Genomic DNA, 22,784 nt, shown 5'->3' with positions numbered 1-22,784 from the left:
ATATGCAAGGTTTGGGTGATACATAGCCTGGAAATGTCAAATTAAATTTACCTGAACAATTTCAATCAATATCCTTTGGAGATATACATGGGTTTATGATCTTTAAGCTAAATATTCTCGTGCCTTTTTTTCCTGAAGTGTCCATGTGCACAAAGTGCACCTGCAAAGAGAACCTTTAAAGAGCAACTGCTTGATATTTTAATTCCAAAACTGCTCAGACACTGCTCTGGAGGCAATGACTAACTTCCTCTCTGGCTTGTCTGTGGAATTCATAAGTTTAGAATTAATTTGGGAGGAGGGTGATGTTCTTGCCACTTTACAGAGGGAAGCACTGAGTCACAAACAAGAGTTCTTCAAAGTGCAGTAATTGCAGAACCCAAATTGTGATGATGCAGGGCTGGATATCTCATGTCCTGGGGTGTTTGCACTGCCTGCATGCAGCTGGGGGAGCTCAGCACCTCTCTAAGGCCAAATTCTGTGATATCACACCAAAATGGGCAGCTTGCATCTATTTATGACTCCAAAAATGTTAGAACCTTGTTAGGAACTCTGTGAGGGAGGTAGAAGGGGGTAATACATTAACCAGGTGTTTGGAGAAAACTGTCTTAAAACCAGGATGACCTTTCTAGTTGTTTTTATTGAGATTTTGTTGTTTGGACTGAAATTTTCTGATGGAAAATTTTGAGAAAATTTTATGTAATAGTGACTAGGGGTTTCTGAGGAAAAAAAAAAAAAAAGAAAGAATGAACAGCAATCTGCTCTGTTCAATTTTTGACTATTACAGGGAGATGTGGAAGGATTTTATGCTGGGAATATGCCTTTTGAAGTTCCCATAAAAATCTGTTCAAATTTGGCCGTGCTAAATGCATTTGTGAAATTACTATTTGCACATGCTCAGAAGAGTCTTTTTTAATTTTATATTTAGCAGCTAAAATCTCCAGAGAACCACCTGAGCAGCTTGGAGCTGTGCCATAGCCACAGGCTGATCAGACTCCAGCCCAGAACGTCAGCGTGAAATGTGGGATGGGGAGGGCTTTTCCCAGAAGAGGGAGATTTCAGCCCTATGGATGAACATGTGAATGGCACAAAATAGATGTCATTATACTCTCAAAATCCACAGATAGTATCAGTAGAGACGGAACCACAGTCTTTGCAACTGCCTTTGCAAGGCAAGCATAATTCAGAGGAGGTGGGGCTGTCAGACTGTTTGCAGTAAATTTTGAGTGATGCTGCTCTCTGAGCACATCCCTGGTTTGGATAAGGTTTGTTGTGTGCATTCTCTGGACAGTTACTGCTCTGATTTTCCTGCTGCAAAGAAGGAACCCTCCCAGACAGAGAGGTGGCACAGAACTTTTCCTCCCACCTTCCCCACTCCTTGATTTTTGTAAAGGCAGCAGCACCAGCCTGTCAGCTGTCTGTCCAGATTGGATGTATTAGTTTGGAGCAAGAAGAAAACATCCTTGCTGAGGCACTGAGAAGCCATTCTTGCTAAGGGATGGAGCAACCAGGACCTTTTCTTTGCATATCACAGCCCTAGATGTGTCAACACATGGTTGGGTCAGCAAAGGGGAGTTTTACCTGGCTGTGGTCACAGTGAGATAAATGCAGCAACGCTGTTAAATAGCATTAGCTATTTATTTGCATGGCATTTAATAGTGTTGAATAAAGGTCAGTGTGTTCTCACAGCCTTGCCATTTGTGTTGAGGGAAGCAGAGCAGCTGTGGCTTTTCTCCCCATCTCCAGGATTTCAAACTCCCTTATATTACAGCCAGGTATTCAGAGCTACTTTTTATGAACCCACTCCATAAAGAGAGGTTTCTTGCCAAGAAAACAAAAAGAACTTATCTTAAAATTCCCATCCACCATGACAACAGAGACTGGATTGCACCCAGATGCAGAAGGAACAGCATTTCTCCAGGAATGCAACCTGAAAAGTTTGTCTGATACATTTTTCTCTGGGTCATTGGGATTTATCCACTTGCTGTCCAACATGTCACAGGCAGCCCTGGCTGTGTGATGTACTTGGAATGTCCGTTGGTCCTGTATCTTTCATATTTCAGAGTGAGCTGCTGCATATCTACCCTCTGATAATGTTCAATTAGCAGGGAGTGCCTTAAGACTCCCTATTGTCATCTTGCACCTTTCTGTGCACCCCTCACACTGTCTCCAGTCCCAGCAAGTACCTGTGTGTGATGGGAAGTGGGACTATGTCCCAGCAAACTTCACAAAAATCTGTTTGTTGCAGATACAGTTTCTGCCTGCTCTCCTATCCTGGTCCAAGTGTCTGAGAGTGGAACACCCCTAATCCCACCTTGCAGGACATGGTGGAGCTGCATGGACTCAACCCTCAGCCCACACAAATTTAAATAAAATATCTCTCCATGATCTCTTTCAAGAGGATTTAATTACAGTGAGATGAGGAGCCTCCATGTAGAGGTTTCACCTGCTTTGGTTTTATACCTTTTCCCAAAAATTTTCATGACCTATTCTTATGCTCTGTAAAGCTCAGGCAGTACCACAGAAGCAGCAATATTTCCCTAAAAGAGCCATTCCCAAATGTCTCCTTTGGCTTTTTCATAACTTGGTACTGTACCAGCTCTTCTCACCGAGCCACTGTGTGGAATAATGTGCCCAGGCAAGCATTGTTACACGAAAACACAAATACTGGAGATGCTGACAGATGGAGGAATCACACTGTTTTGAGGGAAGGAAGGGCAGGATAGGAGCAGGAATATCAGAATGAGTCTTGCCGTTTACATATAACAAGCTACAGCTATATTTGGATACGCTGAGGCATTCACAACCTTCCCAATTGCCAGGCTTTCAAATACACACATTACCACCAGAAGTGCTCTTGCTTAAGTGCTCCCATCTCCAGGATTTCCTTTGAAGTATCTGACTGAAGTAATGTAAAGTGCATTTCAATTGGCAGTGAATGCAGGTTAAATGGTAACAGCACAACAGATCCAGTGTTTGTTCCCTGGGCTTTTTCTTTTACCAGTCTCTTTTTTTTTACGAGGTTGGTTACTTACTGTAGCACTGCATTCAGGCACCTTCAGTCTATTAAGCCTCTCTCCTGACCCTCTATACAACTGCTCGAGGATGCTGTGAGCTGTATCAGTGCTGCTTTAGTACACAAAAAAGTGAGTAAATGCACCGCTGAGTGCACAGGCTGAGCAGTACACGGTGGGTAAACTCCCTTTAGAAATCTGTGCACTTGCATTTACCCTTGGCTACACTGCCGAGCTGGCTGGAGACTGAGCCAAGTGCCACGGATCACTTTGGATTTGTGTGTCACCTCCCATACATGTTGATGCAATATCAACTATTTAACCTTTAAACAGAGTGCTTTTCTAATCCATTGCATTGGCTGAAGGACATATATTATGCTAACAAAATAGCCAAGTCTGCACTGAGCAATGAAAAATCCCCCTGCCCATGCCAGACTCTCTCTGCCTTCAATTGTGAGCCAGTGCTGCAGCACTGCTCTTTGAAAAGCAACCCAAAAATAGGGAAAGAAATTATCCTAAGTCACTGGTGCTGTCCAGAGATGCCTTACCCTGTCTGGACCTGAGCAGAATCTTCCTCATCAGAAAGAGGAAAGACCTTGTACAAAACTGGGGAATGAATGCTCCTGCCAGTAAGGCATGGGGCTGATTGATAATGGAAAAGGGACTAATCTGGGCCGTGGATGTGCTAATGCACAATTGGTGTGTCAGGGAGAGGACAGCTGAAGAGAGATACAGAAGTTGCCTTCTCCTTCCACTTCTGTACCACAAAATCAGGCTGAGTGACTTCTAAGGGTAACAAGAGGAGGGATCACATCCTAAAACTGCTGTGTAGTACAGCCAGGCTGAGGCTGTCCCACCAAACCCCTATTGTACTGTGCCGATGAAGAAGAGACTGGAATTGAACTGCTGCAGTGAACTTGCTTGTGCTTCACACTATGCACTCAAGAGGATTTTCTTTTTTCTTTCCTCTTCTTAAAGCTGGGAGACATTTTTTTTTCAGATCCATCATTTTGGAACACAAAGCGGGAGAAAAAGGAATGTTCCTTTAGGGCTTTGCTGAATTAAACCCCTTCCTGAGCATCCTTCAGATCCGGATGTTGGCACCTCCTCTTCCCCATGGCTTCTCTGAAGCTGCACCCATGATAGATGTTTAACATGCTGAAATGCATATTCCTGTGTAATGACTTTGGTGGGGCCATTACCATGAGTTACACCAGTGACAGATTGATACTTAAGTCAGTATATGTTTGCATAATATCTGTCTGCGTTCCCACGTAGCCCCCCATTACCAGTGCACATAATGACTGCACTGAGAGCCTCATGACTGCTGGGCTCAGCCCTAGTCCCTGCCACTTATTGCCATGGCACCCAGCACTGAATCACTGAGGGTGTTTAAATAGGCAGACATTAATTTATAGAGTAAATCATTATGAAATGGAGGAAATAAGTTACTATCATTGGCACTGATTTGATCTAATGGAGCCTCAAAGTAAATTGTTAATATTCTCCCAGTGCATTTCTTTTTTTTATGAGAAAACCAACCAAATTTATAAACTTGCTCGATTTATAAATAAATTTATAAATTTGTTCAACTTGCCCCATAAATGCCAGGTGTGAGGTTTGCTGATGATGTACAAATCCAACTCACCTCCTCCCTGCTGCTTCTCCAGCTGGGGACAGGCTCTCCTCCTTGAGGTTTCAGCAGAGACTCAGTAACCTGAAATTTGGAGGAAGACACATTTATTGCTCTCTCCTCCTCTGCCCTTTCCCTTTCTTGTCTAGGAGAAGGCAGCTTTTGGTTCACTGGAGTGGAAGTTGGCTGTCCATTTCCTGATGGCAGCAAAGAGCAGACTCCCATCTGGTTGATGCAGATGCCACTGTTTTGACTTTATCCAGGTGGTCACCCAGCAAACCCTGTTGTGCCTAATTATTTAAGAGGGTTGTGAAACACTAGGTGATTTTATATACCATATGTGCTAGAAAACATAAGCATGAAGATGCTGCGACTTAATGATGTGGCAACTTCAGCTCAGAATCTTCCATATTTTATGGCTTAAACCTGACCTTTCCCTTTCCTGTAATGCACTTTGTAGCATTTAGCATGAAAGAAGAGCAAACAGAATTGGAGATGGGAAGGTTATCAGCAGCAGTTACAGAGCCATCCTCCACCCTCTATTGAGATAAAGCACTTGACTTATTTTAGAATATCCACCCTAGCAGGAAGAAAGCAGGAGGAGAGAGGGGAGAGTCTGTCTGTTAAATAAAATTTCAAGATTTGGAGTTCAGAGAATTTCTTCATGGTGTTAGAGCAAATCACAGACCTCCTTGCTCAGAGAAAAATAACAACACACAGGGTCTCCTGCTCTGATTATTAATTTATTTATTTTTAACCCACGTAGTTTGTTGCTTTGACTTCTCAAACAATGGGAAGGTACAAGGAGAGAAGAATAATAAATTGCATTCCCTCCTTTTTGCCATCACATGAAACCTTGAGGGACTGTTCAGCAAGCTGGAGCTCTTATCTGCCTTTGGGCGATCTCATTATCAAACCTTCATTTTGCTCCCCAGCAGGAGAGATGGCCTGCAATGTATGATAACCTCTACTTATGAAACTCACACTCCAGAAATCTCTGATAATAGGCCAGCTAAAATGGAAAAACCAAAGAGCAGGCACCAGGTTTTCAGCCACCAATATAGACTACACACACACAGAGGCAGGTACCCACACATATACATGTTTTTAGTTTTTATTTATATTTCTATGCACCAGCCCCGTTCTGATGGCACCACCCATAATTTAAACCACAAATATAATAATAGGAATAATATTTTCCAGCATACCTGAAATAGAGTTTTCAAATAAGCCTGTACAATATAGGAGCCTGTATCCCATCTCCCAGAAAGGTCAGTGAAATCAGTGGGAATTATAACCTATCTAACCTGCTCAGGTGTTTCTATAAATCCCATTAAACACTTATTTAAAGACAGTTGAAAATATGAGCTGTAGGAACAGAAGTTGTTCCTGGGGGTAGAGAGAAAAAGAGGAGAAGAGGGATAATCAGGTTCCTTAAGCACTTGGACAGTTTGATTAATACAATGTATTAATACATGATAGAATATTTTTTATTATTTTTTATAATCTTTCCTATCATGATGGCACTCTCCAGTTAATCCTTCATCCTCCAAATCCCCCATTTCTGAACCCTACATCTCTATAGAGATCACTGAGGAATAAATGGGTTTGCAGCACTCACAGTGCAACCCCCTTCTGGATACGGGCTACAGAAGGTAAGAGAATGACATTTGTGGAGTTCTGCTGCAAATCCCAGAATTCCTGTCCATTTTCCCTGGTTTTAGGCTGTGTATCCTGCAAGTCTCCATGCCCAGCAAAGAGCTCCAGCTGACAGGCCATGAGGGCACAGGCACAGCCCATACCCAATGCCTGCTCACCCCAGTGTGGGAAGGTGAAGCCTTGGGTCATGCACCAAAGGTGAGGAGGATTTTTTGAGATGGGAAAGGTCTCCAGAAGGATTCCCCTGCATACACAGCCCCACTAATCCATACATTCCCTCTGGCAGGGCTGCGTTTCCCAGCTCCATGAGCTCCCACCAAGGGCAGCTGCTCTGCCATGGAGCAGCTTTGCTGCTCTCCACAGGCAGGGGATTAGGTCGTGGGAATCAGCTACAGCTCAGCATCCCTTGGCCATCCCCATCCCCATCCTGCTGCCATGCCAGAACTTCCTTATCATATCCTGAGAAACCCAGGCTGTGAACTTAATTTTGATCTCCTTTTGTTCTGTACTACTGGGAGATGTTCTGGGACACAGAAAGTGGAGTGAAGGTAAAACTCCAGGAAGCATCCACAGTCCACCCCCTCTGTTTTTGTTTCTACTTTCCTATCAGTAAAAAAAGTCACCAATAGTCAGCTGGTCTCCCTCACTTGTGCAGAAAATGCAAAAAATATATTTGCTCTTGTAAAGCCTCCCTAGGCATAGCACACTGCTGCAAATATGATAACACTTTTAATTATATTTTAATGTATCATACAGATTATATTTTCATTATCTTAAAAATCAGCCTGAAAAATCCCAGCTAGTAAGAAAATAAAGGCAAAGAACAAAAATATTAAGATATAAAGCAATTTTTCCTATTAAGGCTATATAGATCTTATTTCCAAACTTCCTTAAAATGGAAAAAAATAGGGGAAAATAATAAAATAATAATAATAATAATAATAATAATAATAATAATAATAATAATAATAATAATAATAATAATAATTATAATTTAAAAAAATAATGAGGCACGTGGTTACTGGAACAGACCTTGTTGGGATGGTTTGTTCTTGCTGAACAAAAAAGTGAGAGAATTTCCCACATTTTTCTGCACTGGATCTTGGGCACATGCTCCTCTGGGGGCTCATCACATTTCTCAAACAAGCAGAGACAGGAAGGGAAAGGGAGCTCTCTTATCTCAGGGCTCTCAATGCAGGGAGAGCTCATCCATTCATGCATTGGGAAGGGAATCATTGCCCATTTCCCATCCCTAGAGTTGCTCCAGGTCATGTTGCTTGGAGCAACCTGGTCAAGTGGCAGGGGTCTCTGCCCAAGGCAGGGGACTTGGAATGAGATGAGTTTTAAGGACCTTTCCAGTCCAAACAGTTCTGGGATTCTCTGATTCCTGTGGTCAGGCTGTGGATCATTATCACCACACCCACCGGGGGGGTGAGCAGGAACCAGCCCACACTTACTCACACCAAATGATTGTATTATTTTATTAGATTAGAGGCTCTCATTTCCAGGGCCAATGAATCCGGTGCTTCTCATAAATAACACATATCCTCTTAAAATAAGTTTCGGTTTTCTTTAATGAAAACCAGAATCACCCTAAAATAGCCAAGGCAGAAGGCAGATCTGTCTGGGCAGATTGTAAAGGAGGCCTCGTGAAGACAGCAATTTGATCAACAAAGTCAAGTGTACTACAAATGAACAGAGGTCTTCGGTATGGAAATGGGTGAGGAAACAGGTGGCAGTGAAAGCAGACCCTTTTCTCACAGAGTTTTTGAGGTCTTCTCAGCTGTTGTTTTACACGAGACAAAAAAATGAAACCTAAAAACCAAGGCAATAGACCTTTACACCCTGAAACTTTCAGTCATATTGCACAAGGGGCATGGGGGTGATCCTAGTTCCAAGCAGAAAGGTACACATGGAGCCATATTGTGGCAATTTTGTGTTCCCCTTGGGATGCCTTTTGCAGCTGCAGTGTGCCTGGAGCTCTGGACTTTGTGGTTTTCAAAACCCTAACCCTAGGTGTAACCCTAATCTTAGCTGAGGTATAAAAATGTGCACTGGGGGGAGGCTATTGCCAATTTTTCAGGTGGGGGGGGAGCCATTGCTAGAGTGCATTGGCTTTCTGGGAGATGGAAGGAGACACATCTCATACTCATTCTCCTCTTCCATGCAAAGGGCCAGTAATTATCTCTTCTTTCCTGTAGAAATGTTACAACAAATATGGCTGTCACCTTTCATTGCTGAATGGTGAACAAAAGGAACAAAGAGAACAAAAGAAAGAGTGGTTTTGCTTACCTGGTCTCGTGGGTGCCTGGATATGCATGAGTCAGGAGTAAAGGGGAGAATGTATTTGTATTATTCACTGTGGATAAGGCAATCTGGGTGACTGTCTAAAAATTTATTTAAGTTTTTTGAACTAATTAAAAATTATTATATGGGAAATCCTTCTCTCTTTCTTGGTGTACAACCGTTAGGTTTCTGGCTTAAAATGGAACTTATTTGAAAGGCAAAAAATGCAATCATGTCTCCCTCACTTCCATCACGCAGAGCACAAATATTCACTTTCTCTTTTTTCCCCATTTGACCTCCTGGTAGTGGCCAGATTTCTGGATTCATTTTGATGACCAATGTCTTATGAAGTTGGAAAATAAGGCAAAGGAATTTGTGTAAATAAAAGTACTTAGAAACTTTGGTGTGCATGTTAGTTCCTTCCCTCCAAAGTCACCCTCAATGCTTCTCCTTCTATGCAGACAAGATAAAATAGAAAATGTTCAATACTCCTAATCACTTAGAATATCTAATCTGAGACACAGCCAGCTCAGAGTCCAGCTCTATGCCTGCATATTTTTTTTTTGCATGGCTCCCAGGTGCTTTTCCTGCCTAAATGAACAGACACTTTGATTTGCCAAACTGTTATTATAGGGGAAAAAAAAAATAAATTAGAAGGTTCACAGTGTTCACACTGACTGCAAAATTATTTCCTGAGTTGCAGAGAGAACACTTTGCACTCATCTGTCTGAAGTCTAGCAGCAAATGGAAAATTACAGTGTAAGCAAAATTCCCCCTGGCAACTGTCTACGTATGAAACATCAAACTCTAGAAAGGACTAAAAACCACAGGTCACAACATGGAAGGATCCCAGAGAAGAGTCTTGCCTCTCCCTTTCTCTGGCCAGAGGCTTTGCTGAGATCTAGGAGTGACAAATTCACTTCTGCTACATCCCAGATCCCATGCTTAGTCTTCCATGATGTTTTTTTATAACTTTTGCATACCCTGTTCTTTTGATGGACATGGTGGTGCTGTCACTTCTCCTCCCCAGGGCTCTGGTCCCTGATGGTGTCTGTTGCAGCCACGTGGGTGTGCTACCAAGGTCCAGCTCACAGATATCTATATTTGTGCTGATATCTGCAGCAGGCACACTTGGGGATGTCTCTCCCCACAGCACCACTGAAACACTACCCCCACAAGGTCTTGCAGACTCAAACTTCCCAAACAACTCCTGCCTTTAACTCCTCTCCAGGATTTCACAGGTGTCAAGATGCTGCATGTTGCTCTGGAATTTCAAGTCAACTGCACTGATATATAAATATCTTAATATCTCAGAGCTCCAGTGGCTCCATATGAGCCTGGAGATGACTTAGGAGAAGCTCAGCCAGCCCAGAAAATGCAGTTTTCCAGCACTCTGGACAATCTGCACCCGCTGGCACGAGGAGAGATGAGTTCTCTCCCAGTATGAAACACAAACCTTGTGCAGACACACAAGTGTCGTGGGGCAATGCTCAGCTGCAAACCCTTCCTGATGGGCATTTCTGCACTGGGAGAAGGTGTGGACACATCCCAGTTAGGACCTCAGGAGCCTTAGCTGTAGGATAAAGCACCTGCAAGCCCATCCCTGTCAGAAATGAATAACTAGAAACTGGTAGAAAAAAAGAATTAAAATAAAGGACATTGATGAAAAAGGAGATATTTTTGATTTGTCACTCCCTGCTCTTATCTGATCTCAGCCTGTTCTAACAGGCACCTTCTTGTCAGTAGCCCCAATGACATCAATTGAGTGGGAGTGCAAAGCATCAACATTACTTGTGAGAACAATCCAGTTAGGGAAGGTTGCTCTGCTGGTAATATTAGAATCAAAACATTCAAATGCACAGACAGAGAGGCTAACAATTCAATTTATGCTGTGAATGCTGAACAGCACATTAAGCAAATCAGTTCAGATGGCTCTGGGTTGTTCGTGTTTGAAGAAGATCAGAAACAAAATTTCCAATCCTGTACCACATCTAAATGCTTGAGAGGAAGCACTAAAACCTTCACCACTGATATATTTATTTTTCTGCATTTCCCTTAGCTCATTGGTCTTTTGCTGCTGCACTGTGGTCCATAGGGAACTGCTGTGGTCCTTCCCAGAAGAAATACCAAGTTTTCCATGTGGTTACACCTCATGTAATGGGACATTTTAGAGCTGTTAATGGCAATATTTTCCCAAATATTCTTCTGTCTTAGATCATCCACAATGCAATATGCAATAAACCTTCCTGCAAGAGTTTGCCATTTCCCCTACAAGCCCAGATTTCCAAAGGACTGCACATTTCCAAAGTTGCAAACACCCATTCCAAGGATTTATGAAGAGCTTTAAGCAAGTTTGTTATCTAACCACAGCAGGTCATATAGTGCAAACTGACCCACAAGTGCCCGAAGGTGCTGCCCCACCTCTGACACATTGCTCTGAGCCTTTCTTGCCATGATGGACCCAATCTTGGAAGAGTCTCAAAATATTCCTGGACTCAGTGTTAAACCCCTGACATTACAGGGCATGAAGGAGGGCATGAATCTGTGTGGGTTCCTTCCAACTCAGGATATTCTGTGATTTTATATTTCTATATCTATAAAAAATACCGGACATAACCAGCCAGCTGGATACATGGATGAGAACAACCCCTAGAGCAAGAGACCTGGGTGACTGCAATTTCATAGCTGAAAATATCTCTTTCCAAAAACTTGAGGAGGTGGAAGAAAGGTCCAAAGCAGAGCTGTGGAGGCAGCAGGGCTGGAGGCAGCACAGCCATCCCTGAGCTGGCAGTGCCACCATGTCCCCTGGTGCTCTGTGCTCCCAGGTAGGGCTAATTAGCTCTTGTTGAGCAGCACATTAGCACAGCAATGCAGACTTTCCCCAGTACCCCAGCTTGCTTGGAGCTACACTGTGCCACTTACAAATGCTTTAAGATTCATTAACCTCCCTCTGCACTCCCCAGCTACAGAGACAATATATCAGGAGAGGAAACCTGCAGCAGTGGTGAGACAGACAGGGTGATAATTTCTCACCCGTTCTCCTCTCCTTTGCTCTAACACACTCCAGATAATCACACCCAGAGCTAGATCAGACAGGGACAAAATTAACTGGAGCTGGAACTCGGGCCTCACACACGTTTCTTGCTTGTACCTACACAAGGCATGGTGACCCTTCCCCATCTGTCACCTTGTCCCCGTGTCAGCCCACCTCGCTGACAGCCCAGCCTGGGGTGCTGCAGGCTGGAAGGACATCGATGGTTCTGTGCTGTTCCCCAGGGCTGTGGGGGTGAGCCTGCACCTGCACCAGGTGACATGAGCAACCCCAACCCCATTTATCCAGCTCCTGTTTGTGCTCCCATGCTGGCGTGGAAATTCAAGGTGCGTACCCTCTATGTCTCCCTCTCTTTACAAAAGTCACAATAATCAGTCCTTGCACTTTAACCGTCTCTGCAGCATTGCTATTCAGTAATTTATGTTTTAAATTTATGGAGAATATTACTGGGAAAAAATGAGCCTGGTAATGAATTCTGTATCTTTTTTTTTTTTTCACAAAAAGTCTTTCAAAACAAGTTTTCTTTGGTCAAAATGCAATCCCCTCAATTTCATGAAGGTTACTGAGAATTATACAGGTGTACTGTGCTGTTCTGGCCCTGAATTAATAGTGACTCGTTTGACACATACTACTTAGTTAACCTAGGTAGGGTATTACTTTCTTATCTAACTACATTAATTGATTCTACATCACTTAATAGCTCAATAGCTTATCAGGTTACTTCACTCACTAGACAAGCTAAATGTCTGGAGGCAATTAGAGTGTCATTCTCTGTAATAACAAGTTTCTTTGAGAAGTTGCTGATGAGGTTCTTTATTACACAGATTATAAAACGTATCTTCATACTGTTATAAATATAGGTACAAATTGAAATGACTTACCAGGAGTCCCACTTCCCTAGCAACCAGGCAGATTTTAGTCTCATTTTAGGAATGGTTGCTTTCTCCCCTTCCTCCCCCCTCCCCAAAGCTCTCTCCTTCCTTCCTTGTGATGTGTGTCCAATTTTCTGTCACTCAGAGGTGATCTATGACCACGGAGGAGCTGTCAGCAGGTCCCTTGCAGTTTGCCATTCTCAATGCTCAGCTCATCCCCAGGATGTCACCTCTGGGACCCCGGGCTGAGCACTGGGGTTTAATTATGGCTGCCGCTCTCCGTGGCTGCTGCTGACACCAGGAGTGCAGAGCCAGGGAGGAGCTCTGTCCTTTCACAGCTCCATATCCCAACAGCTGTGCCCTTCAGGAGCACGGACACAAATTCCCAGCCTTGCCCCAGCTGAAGGCCTGCTCTGTTTTCCACCCCATCCCTCCCACTTCAGCTTTGTTACCTGGTTCATTTCTCACCTATGTGCCATTAAACAGGGATGAAGAGCCCTCCCTCTGCATTCCCAAATACTCCCTGGTGCTCAACAGAAACATGAAAGCATTTTGCTTACCCCTGCATGCACTCAAACAGTAAAAAATGCTTCTTTACGTGGATTGAATTAATAGCATTTAAAATTAAGTGAAAGATCATTAAATTCATTTGTTAAACTGATTACAAAGCTGAATGGTATGGGAGAAAGAGCCAAAACCCAGTACCTTTTGTGCTATCCCCAAACCTGCATCCACTCCACAAAGCCTAAATTAGTATTTTCTTGTCCCAAATTAATGGCAAATTTGGGAAGCAAAGAAAGGAGGCTGAGGGGGAAAATGGGGTTGTAAGAGATGAGCCTTGGGCTCTGGTGATCTCAGTGTTGTGCAAAGGGGACATTCAAGACTCTGGTGATCATCCCCCAGGAACAGGTAAGAAGCATGATTTTAATGGCAAAGAAAAAACTTGACTGTGTTTTTTCTTCTTGCCCTTCTAAATCTTGCTGTTTCTCAGCCATCTCCTGTGGCCAGGCAGGTGGCTGAAACTGCCATAAATTTTGCTCCTTTTTCTGGTTCTTTAGGAATGTCCTTTTGGTCACTGCCAGAAAAGCTGCAGGAGCTATGGGAAGATGGAAAAACTGGTAGAAATGAGGCAGAGTGTGAATGAATATTTCCTGTGGTCTTGGTTTAACAGAGGGGAAACCCTCTGTCCCTCCACAGGGACACAGAGGGAAAAATTGTGATCTTGTCTGGATTCCTGATGGTTGTCCAGTGGTATAGTGAATTTCCATCCCACATGGAGGCTTTGCATGCAAGGAAAACCAGCAATCCATGACTCTGGGATGGGCAGGAGAGGGAGGCAATGCCAGGTCACGTTCTGAATGTCCACCTTCTCCACTGACATCAGCCCCTCTACACCACAGATCCACATCTCCCTTCAAAAAGCAGCTCCTGTAGGCTCAGAGTATGGTTGGGGAAACTGTGTTTTGCTTTTAAGCCCCTGATTCTCATACTTTTCATGGAAACTCCCTGCTGAGTTGGAGGATAAAGACAGAGCATCATTAAGAGATGTTGTCCTGAGCCAGCAGCTCCTTTGCCCAGCAGCTCCCATTGTTCTGGAAGCACCTGGGCTCTGAGCCTTCAGGAAAGAGCCTGCAAGGCACAAAAGCAGCCTCCAAACAATGCTGCAGGAGCTCCAGCTGCCCTGCTTGTTTTCTGTGTGTCCCATCTCTGGCATTCGAGATGTTCAGTAATTTTCTGAGGACAAACAAACAAAACCCTGGCGGTTCCCTTTAAACAGCCGGCAGCACCCACGGCTCGTTGATATTCACCAGCCAGAGATGTCTGCTACCTCAGAACAATTAGTCTAAAATATTTATCAGAAATAAGTGTTGGGGTTTTTTGTCCAAGTTTTTGAAGTTATGAGGCCTCAGATGGGATTAATGGAAATTTTAATTAAGATATGGAAATAAGCTGCTTTCTCCCTGTCTCTCTGAGACTGCAGGGAGTTCATATTATCCTCAACAGCATGTCTCAACCTGCTGGGGGAACCATTTGCAAGATGACTTTGTTTTTAAGTTCACCTTAGACAGGATGTTTAGCTGGGAATTCGATGTGAACCCCAAGTCCAGGGGCTGCACAGAGCTGCTCTGCCCCTGAGTACACATCCCCCTGCTCTCTTCCACAGTCAGAATCATGAACCCTTTTCCCACTGCAGGGAAAAGCTTTCCTGAAGGAGGGAGAGGGATTTAAATCCTTTTAGATGTTTTCTGACAGGCATCCTGGCCATCAGGCTGATTAGCTGGGCTCCATTCATAAGGAGAAGATAACCAGAAAGGAGAATTGAGGGGGCAGCAGCTGAGCAGAGGAGCCCAAGCTGCCATGGGGCTGTTGGAGGAGCATCCCAGAGGAGCAAAGCTCTGCTCCAGCACTCTCCAGGCCTGTGCTGCTGCACACAGGACCCTGATGGGGCTGATATAGAAGCAGATTTGAATCAGACCAATGATTTTAGGTCTGATTTTAGTCTCTGACTCCATTCACCAGTCACAGTGCAAATGCCCAACACCACCAGGGTGAGCACCCCCCTCTCAAACACTGCTGCTACCCTTGGGAAAACATTTATTTTATGGATGCTCGCTCTCCTTACACTGCAGCATTGCTAAGAGTGTGGATTGAGCTTTTTTTTTTCCTTGAAGGCAAAGGATTTTAATTTGAGCCTTGGAGCAATTTTGGCCTCTGGTGTTTGAAGATTTCCCTGGAAATCAGGAAGGCATGTAGGCTGAACAGTTAGATTTTTGCCCAGAACAGAAATTTTGTCTTGCATGGAGAGGTTGTCTCAAAATATTGAGGAAAGCTCTCTGCAGGAACTGTCTGGAAGCTTTTCTGCTTCTCTTCCTCCTTAAATCTTTATAGATAAACCTCACTTTTCCCAGTCTAAAGATGAGGAAAACTGAAGCACATAGGCACCTATATTTCCCTTAGAGAACTATATTTTTGGATGCTTTGGCTTCCAATGCACTAAACATTTGTATTTCTAGCTGAGCCCAGCATGAGAAGAAGATTTAAGAGAAGGACATTTTAAATCTGTTTCAAAAGGTAATGAAAAATATCTGATAAAAGTATTTCAAGTCATTCATATAATTTTGCACCCTGTGGAATCACACTTAGATACCTATTGATATGGATAAAGGTATCTTGTTTATGGGAAACAAATCTCATTCTCAAAGCTGTTAAAGCAATAGAAGCACATCTGAATGTGCTGTGAATAACTTATTTCATGTGAGCATCACAAAATAATTCTTGAGCATTAATTAATCAAATACTGAGAATGAGTTATCTGAGCATTTCTATACCAAATCCATCTTGCTGACAAGGGGGAACTGAAAGGCATGGAATGACTTGTCCAGTGTCTCCTATGAGTCCACAGCAAGACTAAAACTGAAATCTGGCCATTCTTTTTCTCTTTCTTCCAAAGCAGGGACTGTCTTCCTGCTGTGGGAACAAAGGAAAAGAAAAAAAGGAAAAGAAATAGATGCATTAAGGATGCCCAGATGTTCTGGACACGGAGGGCATAGGTCAAATCTGAGATCCTATTTCAAAATCTAGAGAAAATTACCTTTCCAATGACATGTGGCATGACCTTCAACTCCTAATAGTGTAGGAGCAGTCCATTTCTGAACGTTTGCATCATGCATTTTACATTCCGGATCTCTAAATCATCTCTTATCATTTACTTACTTCTCCCTGATAATGAACACTATTTTTCTGCTGTATCTCTCTCTCTCTTTTTTTTTTTTTTTCCTATGTGGGCTGCATCCTGCTACACCCTGCTTTTCAAAAGCACATGAAAAATCTCAAAGCACAAAACTGACATTTAATGCAAGGCTGGGGTATAGTTGCTGATTACTGCTTGCGTGTGTGTTTTGTACAAAACAGGCAGACAGACTGCAGAAGGCTGGGAGGCATTAAGCAGAGATGATTTTGAGGGGATCTCAACCAAATTAAACTTTTTTTTTTTTCAAGTAAAGCCCAGCAGGGGATAACAAAAATTAGGGTTGGATTTACTAAAAATGAAGTGCTCCGGTGATTAAAAAATGGTTGGCTGCAAAATCCCAAACTGCATTTGATTGTGAAACAGCACCAAGCCAAGATAGGGCAGCTTTAATAAATTGTGTTGCTAATTACAAATATTTCATAGTATCTCCATTTAGACAATAAGGAAGGAACTGTTTAATGACAATTTATTAGTGCATGTGCACAGATATACTGTATTTTAATCTTCTTTTTATTTCTTCTTTTTTTCCAATTGGTTCTTCCAAATAGGAAAAAAAAATTATAATCGTTATCTAAGCTCTTGACTTCCCTTGACTTAATTGCAATCTAAGCCCACTTCTAATCTATACAGATCACGGTTGCACAATTTGGAGTTTAATTTGAACCCCCAGTGAATACATGTGCAGAGGCTGGAGGGTTTGTGTGTGCACACATTTATGTGCTCAGTGCTTTGAACGTGCCCTTTTTTCCCCCCACCAAAAAGAAAACCAAGCAGGGAAATGTCTCTCTGTATTTTCACTACTAGCACACGCAGCAGGACTGCAGCTTTCTGAAGGATCAGGATTTTTTTTCCACAACTCTGTATTTCATGATATATATACAATTCAGAGCTTTTGATGTAGGAAACCATAATTTGCTGAGAGTGGGGAAGGCCAGAGCAGTTCTGCTGTGCGTGGTCCACAGAGTGTGTCATGCCCCTGAGCTAGGGAGAAGTTCCCTTTGTGCTCCACGTCTGATATTGCAAAGCTCTTAAAGAAATGTGGATGCCTAATTCTTATTAGAATACTAAATTGAGGTTTTTCTTACACATCTTCACCTCGTGTTTGCCTCAGGAGGATTCCTCCATCCGTTTAGAGATGCTGGGAAGGGGATCTCAGTCTCTGCATTAATGTGGCTCAGCTGGGGAGAGCAGGCAACACGGATGAAGAAAGAAACAACGCACCTAAAATTTGAACCAATTCGTATTTAAAGCTCAAGAGAGATGAGTTACCTGTTTTTCTATCTTTTTCATTATTACATTTAAGATATCTGCTCATCCTAGATCAGGCTGAAACCCCTGGGCACTGGAATATCTCTGTGTTTGGTGACTGTCTCTAAATAAACACAGACGGGCTGTGTTTGTCCCTGCAGGAACCACATCCCCTGTACGGTCAAGGAATCAGCTCAAAAACAGCTCCTGCCATGGAGGAAAAGACACTGCCTCCTCCCCTGCTCACTTACCAACAAAAAAGCAAAGCCACATACCCTGAAAAAAATATTTGCTGTGCTTGTAGCTAAGATTTAGGTTGATTACAGCTGAAATAAGACTTCCACAGTTTTAATTAGCTACAGGGTGGGGGCCAAGCTCATTACTCTGAAAACGTAATGATGTTTCCGCTTCCATTTCCACAATCAGGTTCTTCTCCTTATGAAGGGGCTTCTGGCATATTAAAGATGGGCTGTGAGCTTGTCATGGCACATCCACTGGTTTTGGAGCAGTTTGGATGTGGGAGTGTGGCTGGACTCCGTCCTTTGCCCTGAATTCAGAGCCAGAGGCTGCTTTATCCCTCCCCATCCCTTCCCTGAGCCGAACTCTCCTGCCAAAAGCAGATCCCCAAACCCTCCTCTCATGCACTGTATTTTTCTCTGCAGCAGAGCCAAGGTCACGATGAGCCGAGGATTATCCCCACCTGAGATGATGCATTGTCCAACTCCCTCCAAGCACGCTCCCGCATGCCTGCGAGTCCCAGCGCCCGATGATTTACAGCCAGCCCAAGTGGGGACTCAGAGACAGGCAATGACAAATGTCCCTGCAAGACAGGGAGGCTGAAAAGGGAAGAAACAAATTCCTTTGAGGTGCCCTGAGAGTTACTTTTAGGCCCATGATAGCTCCATTAGTTGTATCTAAGGTGCCACTTCGCATTTCATGCTACAGCGAAGTTTTCGTTTGACCAGCAGTGATTTGCACAACTTGTGGAAGTTTCTTTCTCAGTGCTGGCACATTAAAGAAAAAGGCTCCACGGCGCTGCAGGCGAGATCCAATATTTTGTTGTCATCTACGATTGCCTATTGACTGTGAAAAAGCAAATAACACACTCTGAACCAGGCAGGCTTTCGGGTACCTGAATCCGAGCTGGTCTTGCTGCTTACAAAGAGACCCTTTGGCAAATGTTTGGGGTTTGTGTGTGTCTGTGTGTGTGCCCCTTTTTCCATAACCCCAGAAAACGTGTCAGACTCCCCCAGCTAAGAAAAAGGATATCTTTTCTTTTAACTCAATTAGCAAACACTGCCAGCTCTGACAGTCCCTAGCTCAGTCCCCAGGCTGTCAGCTGCTGGTCCAATTTTAGTGTTGTGTACTGTCTAGATAGCAAATTTATTGATGAAATATGGTCATAGGTGTAAGAAAAACTTGGAGGATCCAACAGAACTTCTTGAACCTGTACTTATGAAGGCTAATGTATATGTTTACAATCTGGCAAATATATCTTTCAGTCTCTGAAGGTTTGTGTATGTGGAAAAATAAATCTTCAAAAAAAGATGCTGATACTTTAAATGTTGGCTTTTGTTTTTGTTTTTATTTTTCAGACCTACAGTCAGGGGGAAAAAAAATCTGGAAAAAACAACATATAAATAATTGTTACTATGACAGTGCTGAGAAGACTCAGTCCCAGTGCAGCACTCTGTTCCACAAGGGTTTTTCTCAACTTAAAACCCCAAAAATCTCCTTATGGAAGACTTTTGTCCTAAACATTATTGGGCACTCGCAGATGCAATTCCTTTCTTGCTGCACACACAGGTGATGTTGTGTCAAGATAACTGGAGGTGGGAGAGGAGAGTGGCAGGAGGGACCTCTGGGTTGGCAGCTGGGTACAAAGGTGATACTATCCACAAAAATATTTGAATAAATTTTGTATTTCCATTTAAGTAAATGCCAAACATATTTTGCATTATAGCAAGGTAGTGTGGCATGCTTTCTACAAATGAGGTCTCTGAAAACATAGGATCAGCTCAGAAGAGATCCTTGGGGACAGATTTAGCATGTTTTAGTTCCCCAAAATCTGTGTTTTGTAAGATCTGTACCCATGCAACTCTGAAGCCAATGGGATTTGTTGGAGGAAACATAATGTCAGATAACCAGGACCACAACTAATTGTGATGGAGAAGATTGTGCCCTCCTACATCATTGCAGGGAGATCTTGGCATATGTGGGGATTGCCCTTTACAATGGGGAGTGAAAATCAAATAGGTTAGGGAAAGGGGGGACATAGCTCCATGGTACACTGAGAAAGAAATCCCTCCAGTTCCATAAAGATTCCCTGAAAACAACAATGAAAATTCTCCCTAAGGATTGTGAGCATTGGCCAGGAGGGAGCTACATCAGGACCAGACAAGGTGGTGCAAACTCCTTGGAGTTAATGCTCATGGCTTTCCTTCCCAGAGCCTCTGTAGAGGAGGCAGTGATTGAATCCAACAAATCACAACCCATTTACACACGGAGAGGGGAACAGGCAGGATGTGGAGCCAGGTAGCAAGGGAGGCAGAAAACCCTCAGAAGTGTGAGAAAAAATGTCCCCAGTGTGTGGGAGGAGAGGGAGAAGTCAGACAGATAATGCTGCTGGTTTCTGTGTTGTGGCTCAGGTCCTATCATGATCTCACTGACTGTGTGTGACATGGGCATGCCCTCCTCATTTTAACTCTTTAAGTTGCATACAGTGTGTTGTTAATGCCTGATGCCTTGTTTGGTTGAAGCAAAAGGTCCTGGGCCCATAAGGGGGGGAAAAACCCCAATAAATTACAATAAAAGTGAAAGAAAAACATGTCTCTGGCAACCAGCAATGCAGCACCAGCAGAAGAAGCAGCAGCAACAAGCGGGGAGCAAAGACAGAGGGAAAAATAAACAAGATATCTCATGTAAGGAAAAAGAAAATTAAAGCAAGACACATGCTTTGCAGGAAAGGAGCAGCGGTGAAAAGAGGACTTTTACATGGAATAATTCCCCTTGGAACCTTGGGTAAATTGAAAGGAATATATCCTAAGCAAAAGCTGGGCTTTGCTGGGCACGAAAGACAAGTGAGAAGAAGGAAGAGAAGACACTCCCAAATTAAAGCAGGAGGCAGCAAACTGCCTTCCTGCAAGGCTGAACCCCAACAGCCCCACCCAGCAGCCCCCAAAGAATGGAATTGCATGGGAAAGGGAAAGACATTAGGATTGAGGGGGAGGACAGACGTGCTGGGTGGCACTGGTGGCTCTACCAGAAGAAATTTCTCCAGGAACATTCAGGGCCAGGTCCCAACTCAGTCTCTGCACTCAGTCATGGCTGAATTTCCAGTGGAGGGTTTTTATGGCTTTAAAATCCTCTGATCTGAGGCTCTGCATCAGTAGGGAAACAAAATGCTGAGGGTCACAACCTGCTCCAGGCTGGAGAGACTGGCTGGAGAGGGGAATGGGGCAGGATCTGATCCTCAGGCTGCATCCACATCCCTGGGCTGGCGCTCCCCAGCCACTGCATCTCTGCAGGTGCTTCAGCCCCTTCCTTGTGCCCAAACTCATCAGCAATTCATTGCTAAACCACTCTTTGAGAAACTGCTTTGCAAATAAACTCTGGGCTTGGGTGCTGGAAGAAAACAATCTAATTATTGGCTGCTGCTTATTTTCTCCTTTAAGAGATCTTTAAGAGCAAGTCTGATCTATTCTCTTCACAGTTTTTTCCTCCCTGTCAATACTGAGAACTCATGTGAAGCAAAACACTGGATGCATCAAATTATCTTCTGGCTTGTCTGAGGGTCACTTTATGTGGGTCCAATATTTTTAGGTTTAAAAAGTATTCAAAAGGTTTTAGAAGGAGTGAGATGGAAACAGGCTGGTTTGTATGCATGAAAAGTATATATTATTGTCAAAAAGCTCCTGATAGCAAAAGGGATGGGTTAAAGGAAAAAACCAGCATTGTTTCTATGAGCTGAAAAGTGACAATGCAATTGAACAGGTATTCAGCAAATAGGGATTTAAAGGCAGAATTCAGCCTGAAATAGCTGAAGGGAGGTGCATGGCTGCAGGAAGCCTCATGCTCCTGCAATGAAACCCTGCAAGGCTGTTTGCTTCCATGAGAGATTCCCTGTGCCTTCCCATTGCACTCATCCCTGCATGGCCTTTCCCTGCAGAGGTCTCATTCCCTCCCTTTTACAAAAGGAGGATTTTTACAGGGAGAATAGATGCACTAATAAAGTCCTCAGTGTCCATTTTCACTAATTTAATCTATGGAATCAAAGCAATTACCCAGCAGAATAAGGTCTCTCAACATTTTTGAGTCCTTGACAGTGACCAGAGGAACTGATACACCCAGGAAAGGTTGGGGCAGTGGGAAAGATGGAACATCCACTATTGCAGGGTGTAAATTAATCTCACTGAATGTAAACTTTGTTCACTGCCTCTCTGTAACCTGTGCTGCCAGACAGCCTCACTGACATTTCCCAATCCAAACAGAGAATCCCTAATGCTAATCCTGATTTGACTGGAAAGAAAAAGGAGCAGGAGGTCTGTCAGGCACCTTTGTTATGCTAGGTTCTCTCCAAATATAGACCAGAATGAGGATCCCCAGCAGACTGAAGTCAGTGAGAAAATCCTTTTTCCCCTCCAAACTTCTCTGGATTTAACATTTCTATGTGCTTTCCTCTTATATGTGTATGTGGGAGCCTTATTGCCAAGACCCTTCCTGCCCCCATACCCTGTGTGCCTGGAAAAACACATGGACTTGGTCTGGAGTGAAATAAAAATATTGGAAAGTAATATAAGCAAAACAAAGGATGTGACCATTGTCTTCTCTGTGAAGAAAATGAGGAGAGAAAGGAGGAGAGGAGAGGAGAGGAGAGGAGAGGAGAGGAGAGGAGAGGAGAGGAGAGGAGAGGAGAGGAGAGGAGAGGAGAGGAGAGGAGAGGAGAGGAGAGGAGAGGAGAGGAGAGGAGAGGAGAGGAGAGGAGAGGAGAGGAGAGGAGAGGAGAGGAGAGGAGAGGAGAGGAGAGGAGAGGAGAGGAGAGGAGAGGAGAGGAGAGGAGAGGAGAGGAGAGGAGAGGAGAGGAGAGGAGAGGAGAGGAGAGGAGAGGAGAGGAGAGGAGAGGAGAGGAGAGGAGAGGAGAGGAGAGGAGAGGAGAGGAGAGGAGAGGAGAGGAGAGGAGAGGAGAGCAACCAGAAGCCTCACTGTCCACCAGCCCTCAAACTCCTCCTCATCCTCCAGTGTGCAGGACAAGCAAGAGCATCCCACTGCCAGG

General features: G+C 43.7%; 1 long non-coding RNA gene across 3 annotated transcripts in view; it reads right to left on the bottom strand.

Annotated features, from left to right (window-relative positions):
• The window catches only part of LOC106629496 (uncharacterized), a 189,201-nt gene that overhangs the window by 63,231 nt on the left and 103,186 nt on the right, over nt 1-22,784 (bottom strand). For all 3 annotated transcript variants that reach the window (XR_012583004.1, XR_012583002.1, XR_012583003.1), the window contains one exon: nt 4,660-4,728. This is a non-coding gene — a long non-coding RNA (uncharacterized LOC106629496). The remainder of the gene's footprint in view (nt 1-4,659; nt 4,729-22,784) is intronic.

Source organism: Zonotrichia albicollis, chromosome 17, assembly GCF_047830755.1.
Source record: "Zonotrichia albicollis isolate bZonAlb1 chromosome 17, bZonAlb1.hap1, whole genome shotgun sequence".
NCBI classification, from domain to species: domain Eukaryota; kingdom Metazoa; phylum Chordata; class Aves; order Passeriformes; family Passerellidae; genus Zonotrichia; species Zonotrichia albicollis.
Note: the sequence above shows the minus strand (reverse complement) of the source record. Positions and strands in the feature narration are given on the sequence as shown.